The sequence below is a fragment of the Palaemon carinicauda genome, chromosome 18 (assembly GCF_036898095.1).
Source record: "Palaemon carinicauda isolate YSFRI2023 chromosome 18, ASM3689809v2, whole genome shotgun sequence".
Taxonomy (NCBI): domain Eukaryota; kingdom Metazoa; phylum Arthropoda; class Malacostraca; order Decapoda; family Palaemonidae; genus Palaemon; species Palaemon carinicauda.
Genome location: NC_090742.1, coordinates 66,682,654 through 66,697,293, shown reverse-complemented (window position 1 = coordinate 66,697,293; position 14,640 = coordinate 66,682,654). Strand labels below are relative to the sequence as shown.

General features: G+C 40.0%; 1 long non-coding RNA gene across 1 annotated transcript in view; it reads left to right on the top strand.

Annotated features, from left to right (window-relative positions):
* LOC137657870 (uncharacterized) overlaps positions 1–14,640 on the top strand; it is an 84,975-nt gene that overhangs the window by 4,812 nt on the left and 65,523 nt on the right. Inside the window, exons 2-3 of the long non-coding RNA XR_011047229.1 lie at positions 1,097–1,304; positions 10,194–10,347. This is a non-coding gene — a long non-coding RNA (uncharacterized lncRNA). The remainder of the gene's footprint in view (positions 1–1,096; positions 1,305–10,193; positions 10,348–14,640) is intronic.

Here is a 14,640-nt window from a genome sequence, read left to right as displayed (position 1 = left end):
ATTGGACATAAATTGCCATACACACAGGCTTAATTTAGTACTGGGTGACTGTGTAAAGAGTTATCTTTTCAATTATTAACACGCTGTACACATTTATAACTAACAGTATTACAAGGTACAAATTTTTCATAGAGGAACAGAAAGCAGAAGACATGTAAGTTTTGAATGTGGTAGACATACTATAACAAGGTCTTACTATTATTGGTCAGTTGCTAAGGTTCAACTGTAGGAGTGAGTGGGGACCGCACAAGTCGTGCTCCTGAGGTTTTGTTCAAACGAATCTATTTTGAAATATTATAGAGATTTCTCTCTGAAATTGATAATAGATTTGCCTATAATATGCCACTGATAGTAGCGATAAATGCACCCGTCTTTAATTATGATGACTTTTTAAATTATAAGATACAGTATACACACAGATGAAATCCTTACAAGTGCCCAGATTTCTGTAGCCATGAGTCCCTTTCTAACTAAGAATGAAAAGCCCAAGTGTTTGTTTGATTTGTCTGATGAACTCAAACCATCAGAATCTACCTACTCGGAAATTCTTAAAAGTGCTAAAATTCTCAACCTCCTTCCAGTAACTACTGCCAGCAATGAGCGACTGTTTTCAGTGCTTAGTTTAGTGAAAATGTATCTACTAACTACCATGAAAAATTAGCACCTGAGTGACCTGTTGCTCATGGCCTCAGTAAAGCAGCATGTTAAAAATCTTAGCTTGGACATACTGATTAATAATTTTTCAAAGTTAAGATCAAGGAGGTATCCACTGGTGCAGTAGATATTTGAAATGCATGAAGCATATGTTTATTTTGGAGTGTCTGTAAGTGAATCCTTGTAAACTTTTGTAGCTTTATTTCTACACATTTTCCCAAGCTTAAGGTATCCCTTTTCGCATCAATTTTTCTTGTTTTCCTGAATGACCCTTGTGTACGCAGTGAGCTATATTTAATACATGTTAAATTGCAAGTACTCTAGGATCAATGCCATAGTTTGACTTTGGTTTAGAAGTTTCTAGGTTTTCTTTTGCAGTCAGAACTACCTTACAAAAATTTTTTAATAAGCTGAAAGGAATTCAACAATCTAAATTTTACAGGGTTTATCCATTGAGGTTGTGGAACTGACAAGGGAAGAACTCATACAACATGAAGAGAGGGAATAAGAGAAGAGGAAGGAGCACAAATTTATCAAAGAGTCGTGAGAAAAGTTGACAGCAAAGCGATTGACAGAGGTATCAGCAAACTTTGAAATTGGATTAAGTATTTTAGGAGAAATGTATATAAACTACAAAAGATTTGCAAAAGGTAAGAGATAATTCTAAATCCCATTGCTTTTTATAAACTCCTTCATAGTGAAAAGGAGAAATTGGCAATCCAATCTACAAAGGGGAGCTTTTTAAAGATATGGTCATCCAGTGCACTTGAACCAGTGCCTTCAACAATCAAGTTTTTTTTTTTTTTTTTTTTTTTTCTTTTTTTTTTTTTTTTTTTTTTTTTTTTTTTACACAACATAGGACTGGCCAAGTAATATTTCTGTAGGAAAATTAATTGGCTAGTACCGACAAGCAGGCAAAAATTTATTCTTTTTTTTTTAATATGGTTTATTAAACTAACATGAGTTGTGGAACCTAGTTTATTTGAAGATTTTTACTCCTATTAAGTCTGTAGTATTCCTTTACACCATCTCGTATTTCCATGTGTAATTATATGTTTACCCATTTACGGCTGTGGTCCTTTATCACACCCTTATCCCAAGTGTATCGGGAACCTGAGTGAACACCTTCATTGGGTATGGTATTGGTAAACTTTTGGTAATTAGAGTTTGCAGTATACCTTAGTAGGCTAGAATTTTCATTACTCAATCATTTATACACATTTCTAGTCTAGGTGTCCCCAACCCGAGTTAGGTTAGGCATCAGGTGTGTAGTTAATTTTATGCTTGAATCTGTAAGTGACACGGAACAAGGTGTTATTCGAGGAATTATCCCAGGTGAAGGATAAGAACTTATCGATGAATGTTCCATATATATTCATTTGTCTGCTTTTCTGTAATTTTGTTTTATTTAAGCAGTTTGTAAATGTTCTAACATGATCTGTGCGGAGATAGCCTCCTTCCTCCCCAATGTGGAATTTACTTATGTACTGGAAGAAAATCAACCCCTTTAATAGTGACGTAGGCAGTGTTAATATCCTTTCCTACTCCTCAGCTTTAAAAGCATGGGCTTTAGACTACAGTGCCGAGTACCGTAGTAGGAGAAAGAAATTTACTTGCATCCTAGTTTCAGCTCCCTTCCCCTACTAATAGACATGTTTTAAGGATTTGTTAGTGGAAGGGATTTGCCTTCTATGGTTGTTTCAGTGGAGCTAGTGTACTTTAGTTTTCTTTAATTTTTATATTTAAGGCAGAGTGGTAGTATACAGTAGTCCCTTAGGGATGGGGAAGGTAGGTTTCCCTCCCTCACGGGATTACTGATATTTACTGTGAACATGTAATCTTTGGGTGTCTTTTGCATTCTCATCTTAATTTGTTGGACAGAAACTTCAGTCTATTAGATTTCTGAATCTTGATCTAGATGTTAATCTTTGGCACCATCATTCAATTAGTTCATTATGCATGTTGCATAAGATTTTTCATAATTCTTACCATCCTTTACATTCACTTTACATTCGGATCTTCCAGGACAATTCTATCCTGTTTGTAATACTAGGCAGGCAGTTAATTCTAAAAGCCAGGCCTTCTCCATCATGAGACTCAATACTACACAGTATTCTAGAAGTTTTATTCCAGCTGTGACCAAGTTGTGGAATGATTTTCCTAATCGGGTAGTTGAATCAATAGAACTTCAGAAGTTCAAAGTGGCCACAAATGTTTATATGTTGAACAGGCTGACATAAGTCTTTTATAGTTTATATATGACATATCTGTTTTGACATTGATACTGTTTTTAGAGTGATTTATTGTTAATTGGTTCTCGTCATTTATTTATTTCCTTTCCTCGCTGGGATATTTTTCCTTGCTAGAGCCCTTGGGCTTATAGCATCTTGCTTTTCCAACTAGGGTTGTAGGTTGGCTAGTAATGATGATAATATGACAATTGAAAGCTATGTTTTCATAATTTATTTATTATGACATGAGATCTAAGCTGATTTTGGGCTCCTGTTCACATATGAACTTAAGTGAGCATAGTTGGCTTGTTTTTCCTTTATGTTGGCATGATAGACAGCATTCGGACTCCATGCCATAGATTTTAAATGTTTCTTGAGTATTGCGGAATAAACAGTGAAATATACTCTAGGTCTTAAATGGTTAAATATACTTTAGGTTGGTTATCACAATTAATTTGATTTGGGCAAACTTATGATTCTGGAGAGGGAGGCCTCAACCTTCCGGACTCACCAGTGGTGCTTATACACCCCCCCCTGGAACCCCCCCAAGCGGCGGCGCGAGCCCTAAACCACGCCCCCTTGGGCGGAGTTACCAGAGACGAGCGGGTTGACACTTGACTCGGCAATGGAAGTCACATTTCTGAAGTTGACTTCGGCACAGAACGTTCTCCTCTTTTTTCCCTCCCGCTGCTCCCAACATTTGCTGATTTTCATTATCCTGCATTCAGCAACCAGAGTAATATCTCAGCCCACGGCTTAATTATGTCTAGGCAAATTCTTACCTCCGCGGAGGTGCATCGGCTTAGCGAAGACTCCAGCGGAGAGGAGAACGTAATCAGTAACGAAAAACGCACACAATCGACTGCAGATAGTGATATGCCTTCTAATTCTGATATCGTAAATATGTTACTACAACAGAATCAAACTCTTATGCAAATCATCCAGAAAAGGTAAGGTTTTAAATTCTGTTTACAACGAAAACGTCATATGGAAAGCAGCTGATTTAGACTAATGACGTCACAAATGCAAATGGCGGCCCCCATACGTAAGCTTGTTATGATCTGAATGCTTAGAGCAGGCACTTCCGAACATAGCGTAAGTAGCTTAAGCAAAGCATGTGCATGATTACTACACGATTAATCGGTATAAACAAACTAAATACTCCAATTTTTATATATTACAAAATTATAATTAAGCACACAAAACAAATTGCTTGCCTGACACATTAAAAGCACGCGCTTAATAGGCAGTAGGCTAGACCACAGGTAAGTTCGAGCTTACATTTCTCGCTTTAAACCTATCGACACTAGCCTAGGCCTGGGGGGCTATCTGATAAGGGTTACATATGAGGCAGGTCTAGTTTATTAATAATAACAGATTTAAACTTATCATTCACTTAAATATGGCACTGAATTAACCTAAGAGGGCTATTTGAGTCGTGAACCCCATTGCCTGACTTCAGCCTTCTAGGTCCGCTGCTGTCCATATTTACTATACCAGTTGAACAAAATTTCAATTATTCTATGGTAAATAAATCACTGATATTAAACATTCATCTCGGCAGAAGTGGTTCACCTGCTAAGAAGAATGAGGCTCCCCCTCCTACTAAGCGCTCAAGACGATCACCTGAATTACCTGAAAGTGCAAATTTAGACCTCTTTTCCTTTTATAATAATGGAGACGAAAGTGATTACGAAGATTTCAACCTTCTTACATTCAATAAACCCATTCCTTCATATATTTCCACCAATTTCAAAGCTGAACCATCTTTTCATAGAGAAGGGAAAATTCAATTGAATAATTCACTAGTAGCATTAACTTTCAGTGAAGGCCATAGTGATAACCGGGATAAATTCTTTGTTAGTAGTCAAAATAAGGAGTTCTCAGACTTTTTTAAATTAATTAATACTCCAAAGTTGAATTTCTGGCCTGAAGGTAAGGTATTTGATGACAGTTATAAGAGAAAATTTTTTTATGACATTGAAAATATTAAAATGAGTATTTCTGCCTTTCAAGGGCATGCAGCACTGGCACACATTGTATACCCCTCCAAAGTAAATGACATTGATTTTTTGTCCAAAATTATTATTGGTCCCCTAAGGAGGAGCATAGACCTCATACAAAATTTGATAAGAAATTTCAGAAGCAGAGCACTTCCTAGGTACCTCAAGGAAGAAGTAAGAGATCTTATAATCAAAGCAGACATTAAAGAAGTTTGGAATTTAACTGAAGACCAAAAATCAGCCATTGCTGCCTGCTTTCACAAAGGTCCCCTCCTCAGAGGAGGGGCAGCAAACTTCAGGGGTAGGAAATTCAACTTCGGGGGCAGATTTCAGGGAAGAAGGTTCAGTTTCCTCAAAGGTAACCCCAACTTTAGATTCAAGTCTCAGCCACTTAGAAGAGGTAATAGGCGAGGTGGGTACAGGGGGGGGAGGTCACAAAATGGACAAGCTAATAGTTCAGGAGCCAGAGAAAAGAAAGACCCTAGAAATTGAGCCATGCTCCGCACCAGTTCAAAGAGAAATTTTTTCAGCACCAGTATTCTATGCACCAGTTGATAATGATGTTTACTCTGCACCAGTTAATAATGAGCTTTGCTCAGCACCAGTTAATGAGCTTTGCTCAGCACCAGTTAATTACGAGCTTTGCTCAGCACCAGTGGTTAATGAGCTTTGCTCAGCACCAGATAATAACGAGCTTTGCTCCGCACCAGACCATCATGACATTGGGCCAAATGCTATAAATCAAGATAGAAGTAAAGAGACCTCGCCTTTGGCCTCAAAACCAATGAATAACTCCTCCCAGAGCCCCCCAGAGAATAGGATAGGTAAGTCATTATTGATGAATATTGATAGTTGGAGAAAGCTTCCTAATGCCTCTTTTGCTTGTAAAATTATCAATGAAGGGGTGAGAATTCCGTTTAATAATAAACTTAAAGCCCAGAGGTCATTAAAAAGAACAGGTAAAGATAGATTTTATTCAATTAACAAGCGTAAAATATTGGAAAGTGAATGTGACAGACTGCTAAAACTAGGTGTCATAGAGCAGATCCCCAGAACTTCCTTTTACTACTCCAACCACATATTTTATAAATTCAAACCAGATGGAACAGTACGACTAATCTTTGACATGAAAGTGCTCAACACCATGATTAAAAAACCTTCTTTTACCATGCTCAAGGCCAATACTATATTTCCCTATCTACATCTAAACTCTTGGGCCTGCAAACTAGATTTAAAAGATGCTTATTGGCACATTCCATTACATGCAAGTAGCCAGAAATTTCTAACCTTCAAACTAGGTAAAAGGAAGTTCAAATGGACTGTGATACCCTTTGGACTAAAAACAGCACCTTATATTTTTTCAAAAATAATGTACACAGTGATCAAGTATATTAGAACCTCATATAACATCTTAATATTCAACTATCTTGATGACATTCTCATATTAGCAAAAGATTATGTAAAATGTAAAAATCACATTCAGCTAGTCATTAAGATCTTGTCAGACTTAGGATGGAATATCTCACTTAAAAAATCTGCAATTGAACCGACTCAAAGAATTGAATTTTTAGGAGTGCATTACAATATGATTAAGAAAACTATGAATCCCAGTGGGAAAAACATAGAGAAGTGTGTCGAATTGGCCAAAGCTTTCTCCAACTCTGTTAAATCCGACCTGCATTCCTATCAAATGTTAATCGGAGCTTTAAATTTTAGTGCATCCTATACAAGCTTGGGAAGATTCCATCTTAAATATCTCCACAGGTACCACAGTTATTTTAATTCAGGGTACAAAATCATTCCCCACACCTTCAAAAAATACCTAAAGCCATGGGAACAGAGACAAATGTACAGAGAGATTAACATTCCAAAACCACAGATAGATGCAGAACTTTTCACTGACGCTTCCAACCAGGGTTGGGGAGGTGCATTAGTAATAGCGGGTAATATGCTCTCAATAAATGGAACTTGGACAAATGAAGAATCCTCCCTTCACATCAATGTAAGAGAGTTATTAGCTTGCTTCTATTCTTTGGAACACTTCATCACAAGGTTATACAACAAGGTAGTCTTAATACATGTTGATTCAAAGGTTACTAATTGTTGGATAAAGAAACAGGGTAGTATCAGAAACAAGTTAGCCCATGAACTAGTCAGGAAAATACTTAGTACCATGAAGGATCACAACATACAGATAAATTCCAGATGGATCAGGGGAGTAAGTAACACCATCGCAGACTCACTTTCCAGGGACCTGGGTTCCATTCACACAGAAACTTCCCTCAGTGACAGTCTATTCTCCTTAATCTGCTCTGACTTCAATTTTACCCCAGAAATAGATCTGTTCTCAAATGGTTTCAATACTAAGTGCAAAAAGTTCTGTTCATCTCTTCCAAATCAAAAAGCCATCAGCAATAATGCACTTACGATTAGCTGGAAGGGATCAACACCCCTCTATGCCTTTCCACCAGGATTCTTACTACACAAAGTAGCTTTTAAAATCAATAAAGAATGCAATAATAATATGCTTTTCTGCACCATATCGCAGGGGACGGAACCATGGATTCCATTAGTGAAGTCAGTCGCGAAGCAGCACAAACGATACATTGTGAAGATCGAAGACTACCAGATAGTTCTCAAGGATTGTATCTCACCCTCAGCAAAGCTCCAATCAACTTTGATCGCCTTCAAAATTTAAAGGATCAGCTCCCTAACGTCTTTCCTCCTGAGGTTTGCTCCAAAATTGCTGTCAGCTTGAGGGACAGCTCCTTGCACAAGTATGAAAACTTATACAACATTTTTAAAAGTTTCATTCACAAGGAGTATGGAAGAGACAACAAATTTCCCCTGTTAGCAATTATTTTATTTTTCAATCACCTTATAGACAAGGGTCTGTCTTACAACACCCTGAAGAGCTACAGAGCAGCTTTAGGTCCTATCTTGTCAGGCTATTTCCCAAGTTACTGTCTTGCAGAGGACAAATATGTCAAAGCAATGATATCGGGAGTTAATAGAAGGAAACCTAGAAATTCTCACCAGTTCCCTGGCTGGGATCTAGACAAAGTAATTTCATTTCTCAACACCACGAAAGATAACTCTACCTTACTACTGACACAGAAAACCTTGTTCCTAGTAGCCTTAGCTTGCCCTTTAAGAGCTAATCAATTTAACAATCTCAGCATTTCCAGGAGCACCTTCACCCCAGAACACATTGTCTTACGGAACCACCCTTCCTTCATGGCCAAAAACCAAAAGAACAACTACACGCCAATAGAGATCAGCTTTAGGAAGCTTCCTAACAGACCAAAATATGTCCAGTCAGACAATTGAACTTCTATTTGGAATACACCAACAAAGTCTGTATGGAAAGAAACATAGACAGGAAAGACCACATATGGCTAGATGAACACTTCAAGATAATGTCTCTACAAAAAATGAGACAACTTTTTAGGGAGTGCATTTTCAGAGCCGACCCAAATGCAACTAAACAGTCAACGAATTTTCACTCTATAAGGGGGCAAGCTTCATCAAGACTGCTATACAATGGAGTATCGATACAAGAAATCATGTCCAGAATGAATTGGAGAAGCGACTCTGTCTTCAGCTCTTACTATGCTCTCCTCGGCTTACAGGGAGCTTTCGATGCTGTGGTCGCTGGACTTCATCTTCAAGCCCCCTGAAGCATCTGCCTAGCTACCACTGGTGAGTCCGGAAGGTTGAGGCCTCCCTCTCCAGAACTGTAAGTTTACTTGTGAACGAAGGTTCTGGAGTGGGAGGTGAGACCTTCCGGACTCAAAGTCTGGGTCACCCTCCAACCCTTCCCCCGTGAGCCGAGGAGACCATGTACAGTACTTAGGAGGGAAGATTCTAACAACTTCATAATTCAACAGAGTAGGCTATATACAAGAACACACACATACAATCACTATTATTCCACAGAAAACAAACTAACTGGAATCTTTCAATATTCATATCAACCAAGAGAGCACAAGAAGATTGAATTTACTAGTAAAAAGACCTTTATGTCCAACAATTTGCACCTTCACAGTAATTCCTTCATAACTTGCACTACCAAGGTAAGCTCAACCACTTCTGTGTTATTTTTTGTTCTATTACAACTTCAAAAATGTGACTTCCATTGCCGAGTCAACCCGCTCGTCTCTGGTAACTCCGCCCAAGGGGGCGTGGTTTAGGGCTCGCGCCGCCGCTTGGGGGGGTTCCAGGGGGGGGTGTATAAGCACCACTGGTGAGTCCGGAAGGTCTCACCTCCCACTCCAGAACCTTCGTTCACAAGTAAACTTACAGGTCATGGTAAGCCACCTTGACAAAATACCCATAAGGGTTCTTAATGCTGTCAGTTTTTTGAAGTGTGTGATTCGGCATTTAGGTCTGTTGATTCCAATCTATCAACATAGGTAATAGGGTGCCTTGCTGTTAGGACAAAGTAAAACTAAGGACTTAAAGGAGCATTGGAAAGTAGTTGTGCAGGATGAATGATTACCGGTAGGGTAGTGCAACTTAACCAAATGTCTAGTATAGCCTGGATTAAGGCATTTGGGAAAGTTTTGTTTTTAAATCCTTTTGTGTAGTACTGGTAAACATTTATGTAGGCTATTGTTAACTTTGGTACTGTATACTGTATGTTCACACTATCGCCTGCCTGGTTTGTGATGAAACCCATTTGTAACCTCTTAACAGTGATTTGATGAGCCATGAACTTGGAGATTAGTAGTCTTACACCTCTTGAAAGCAGCAAGTAAAATATATTAACTTTCATAGACTGTGGTTGTATGTAATAGTGGAGGAACTGCTGGGTTAAACTGATTAGGCCTGGTTAAGTCTGTTGAAGCAGTATGGTTTATTAAACCTGGGACAATTACCTTGGTCAGCTTTTCCTATAGAGGTACTCCATTTTTACAGCCTTGGAATTTCCTGTACATTTGTTTTAATTTGTCATTCAAAGTGAGTGATCCCATGGAATTTATCTCCTAATGCTCTGCCCTATGTAGGAACAGGACTTAGATAACCCGCTTTGGGAGGAATTGTCTATACCTCGGTTTTGCTAGTGGTCAGAAATAAGGAGTGCATTGTGATTACAGTACTCAAATAGCACCCAGAATGGTGATAATTTGTTTGGATATTGTTTTTTTATTTCATTTTACGTGTGTTGCCAAAGAGAGAGAGTATTTCCCATTGAATAATGCTTTTTATTTTAGGATGGTTAGTCAGAACTACCAAACAAAACTCTTTGAATAAGCTGGAAGGAATTCAACATTTTAAATTGCACCTCTTTTATCTTTTTGAGTATGAGAACTGCCAAATGAAGAACTCTTATTAAAGAAGATAGAGGAACAAGAATTTATCGAAGATCCAGAAGAAAAGTGGACGGCAAAGAGATTGGCGGAGGCATTTGCAGACTTTGAAAGCAATTGATATGAACCGCAAAAGATCTGCAACAGGTGAGAGATAAATTCTAGATTGCATTGCTTGTTATGAACTCGTTCATAGTGAAAAGAAGAAATTAGCAATTCATTCAACACAGGGTAGTTTTTAAAGATATGGCCATCCAGTGGACTCAAGACCAGTGCCTTAAACATCTTGTGTGTTTTCTGAAGTGAGAGAGGGGAAGAATCATTTGTCCTTTTAACTAAAAAGCTGGTGGAAAAAATAAATTAAAGTAGATAATTGATCCACCTCTTGTATCATGTCTCAAGTTTAACCAAACATTTAGGTTTATCATGTAGACATTCCCACAATATTGGCAAAGTAAAATTGCTATAGAAAAAGTAATTGCCAAGTATCGTGTCGATAAGAATTTGAATTTTTTCTTGCAAGGGTATGATTCCAAGGCAAGGTAGAAATGTTCTGTTTTTATATGGTTTATTAGACAGCCTAATTGTGGAATTTTTTGGTATTGCTATTACAGCCTAGTATGTTTGGATGTTTTTACTCCTGATACGTCTGTAGTGTCACTTTACGCTATCACGTTTAATTATATATGTGCCCATTTATGGCTGTGGTCCTATACCATACCCTTACCCCAAATGTATCAGGGCCCAGAGTGACAAGTTTCATTGGGTATGGTACTGATAAACTTTTGATAATTAGATTTTGCAATATACCATAGTAGGCCAACATTTTTATTGCATGAACATTTATGCACATTCCTAGTCTTGGTGTCTCCAACCTCAGTTAAGTTAGGCAGAGGATATGGACTTATTTTTGTGCTTGAACACAATAAGGGGTTATTTGAGGAATTAAACCAAGGGAAGGTTAATGATTGATTTGTCTTTTTCTGTAGTTTCAATTCATTTATGCTGTTTGTAGATGTACTTACTGATTGCCACCTTTCTCCCCAATGTGAAATTTGCTTATGTACCAGGAGAAAGTCCCCTGCTTGGAGCCCCCACCTTTATTTTTTAATAGATATCAAGGAAGGGAATAACTCGATTTGATAGCAACCTATGACATGCTATTATCTTTTACTCATCAGCTTTAAAATCCTCGGGTTTTCAACTACTGTGTACTGCAGTTGGAGAAAGATTTACTCACATTCTAGTTTCGGATCCCTTTCCAACTAATTGATAAGTTGTAAGGTTTTGTAAGATAGTTAGTGGAAGGGGTTAGCCTTTTAAGGTTGATGTTTCAATAGGTAGTTTACTCTCTATTTTTTTTCCATTTTTGTATTTAAAGCAGAGTGGTAGTACAAATGTCATTGTCAGGTCTTTAATTTTGGGAGGATCTAGTGATACAGACAAGCCTTGAGATGTAGAAAGGGCTTGATGTATAGAAGATTTGAGCTTGGAAAGCACCATACAGTACATTGGCATAGAATGCTGTAAAGAAACGCATAATGGGTGCCCCGTGTGTTAAACTATATGATAACCTGAAGCACGAGGAGACCGATCACTGGGGAGAGACCAGGAGCATGGAGAACTGGCTTCTCTTAATTCCTCAGTCCATGTGCATCAACTGCCTTTTTGTTAATTGTGTACGTGTGGTAGGCAGGAAGGTCTGAGTCCATATGCGTGGAGACCTGTGCATAGTACACATAAGATTCAAGTATGTCCCATGTTTGTGTGGATCCTTGGTGTTTGAAGTGTTAGTCAGCAAGATGAGGAAATAATTGGTCAACATCATCACACTTCTATAGCTCATGATCATCTATCGTGGAGACTGTGCACGTGGAACCCTCGTGTGTGGAGACCCTTCTCGTTGACTGTGGCTTAGACTGTCTCTTTACGTCCTCAGGCTACTTGTGTGAGAGAGGAACTCTTTCGATTTTCCTGCTGGTCTGGTGTCTTCCTTGACTGTAATCCCGTCATGTCTCGGGAACCGCTGTCAGAAGGATGAGAAAATTTGCACTGTCTTTCATCCTGATAGAGGAAAAGAGAACAAGGTTTTGGTATGAGGCTGTGTGCTGGTAACAGGCGTGTGAAAACCTCATCGCCGACTGCTCGGTGCCGAGTACTTATTTGATATGTACCCGCTCAAGGTGGTTATGATTTTAGTACGTACCACTCTGACTCGATACAATCTTGGTATGCACTGCTCATCCCTGGGTATGATTTGGTACATGCTGCTCATCCTGGTACGTACCATCCTCTCATACATGGGGAGAGATTATCGGATACACGCAGCTATATTAATCAGACATTATAGATAATGCCCTCTTCTTTGGGTGAAGTAGTACTCAATTGAGGGTACTGCATTCGATACGAGACCAAACACAGATGCAGAAAAGTGTATCAATGTTTGCTTTCTAAGAAAGCACTTTCAGCACGCACTGCTTCTCTCGCTCAGCATAAAGAGAGAGAAGTCATTCAGGAAGGAGAAAAAAGGGGGTAGGACCCGTCATTCCTATCGGTGTTGTACGTGCTCGTTCTTTTAAGAAACTGAGCAATGGTAGTAGGTGCGTGAGCACCTGTACCAAGTACCAATACATAGGCTTTGGGATGGGAACATTCCCAGTATGTACCCTCTCATCTAGCAAATGAAGCAAGAACATACTGGGTTCCATTGCCCAAGTGTATTGTTCTTGGTACCACACTGTTGCTGCCACTGGGAGGGAAATGCTTGGATTCACGCATACCCAACTATCAATTGGTCTTTTTCAATATTAAACTTAACCGGTGATCATATAAGCTGCAGCTCTGCTGCCCGACAGAAAAACCTACGGACAAAATACGCCAGCGATCGCTATGCAGGTGGGGGTGTACATCAACAGCGCCATCTGTCGAGCAGGTACTCGGTACTCCAAGTAAACAAAGAATCAATTTTCTCTCTGTCGTGCCACCGGCAAGACCTACTAAATTCGCTGTTGCTTACTGGATTGGTTTTCACAGATTTTGGTGAAGTACACATTTCTAGTTATTAGCTTTCGCTTTGCAGAGGTTATCTTCAATACATCCTTGCATTCTTTTATTGATTTTTGGATTATTTGTTGACGACTTGGATAGATTTTGAATTCCCCTTTGACTAATTCAAGATGGCTGACCCTTCTCAAGTCCCTAAATACAGAAAGTGTAGTGCTAGGGACTGTTCAAGGCGTCTTCCAAAGGCCTCTATCGATCCGCACACTGTTTGTTCCAATTGTCGGGGTAAAACCTGTCAATTGGAAGATCGATGTGAGGAATGCGCTGGGCTTTCGGAATTCGATTTTCTCGAATTCCTGAAATATTCACGTAGGCTAGAGAGAGATAGAGTCAGGAGAAGTTCATCTCGCTCCGTTGATATTTCCTCTCCCCATGCCCCACAACCTATTCCTTCCCCTGTAGTGGTTGCTCCTGATCCCCCTTCTAGCACTCAACAACCTTCGATGGCAGATATGATGCGTGCCATCCAGGCTCTGGGTGAGAGAGTCGAGTCATTGGCGAGTGACCGTAACCAACTCATGGCTGACGTCAAGGAGTTGAAGGGTAAGAGTGCAGTGGGTAGTGACAAAGTGAGTGGTAGTGTTGTGGAAAGTGTTAGTGTTGCGCTTGAGGGTGCGTCTGTTCGTGCCTGTCGTCCTCCCAGTCCGGGACCTCTTGCAAGCTCCCAAGCCCAGGGGAGAAGCAATGTCGTACGACCAAAGGGTTCGACAGGCTTTAATCAACGGACAGACGTTCCCTCCGTGGTTTCGGACGTATCTTACCAAGATCGCCCCACCTACAAGAAGACGAGAGAGCCCATTTATTCCTCGTCTGCGGAAGATGTTTCTCGGAAGAAACAATGGACCAAGGTCTCACGGCCTCTTAAACGCAAGTCGGTCCCTTCCGCGCAAGTCCAACGGCCCAGTTGTAGCCACTGGGTCAGTTCGGACTCGCTGCAGTCTTCCGATGACTGCACACCTCCTAAGAGAGGCAAAGCGGTACCGCAACAGGCAGTAACACCGTCTGTTGCCGCACCTGCTACTGTAGACCCTAAGTGGTCTTTGCTGCAGACCATGCAGACGCAGTTAACGTCTTTAATGCAGGACTTTCGTGCGGAGAAGGTTGACGCTGCACCCGTTAGCCTACAACCAACCACGGTTGTGCGTCCAGTGGACGCTGAGGCTACCTTCTCCCGCACTCCAGCTGTGAGAGTCCCGCCACCCATGCGCAGTGTACCCTGCCAGCCGCATGTTGACGTTCAGCGACGCACGGAACCCTCCGTTGACGTTCGCGAGTTACAACAACCACCTAAGTTGTTTTGTTTTGACGCTGCGCGTCAACCTCCGCAACCCAGTGTGGTTACCACTACTCGCCCACAGCAGACTAGACAGTCAGGAG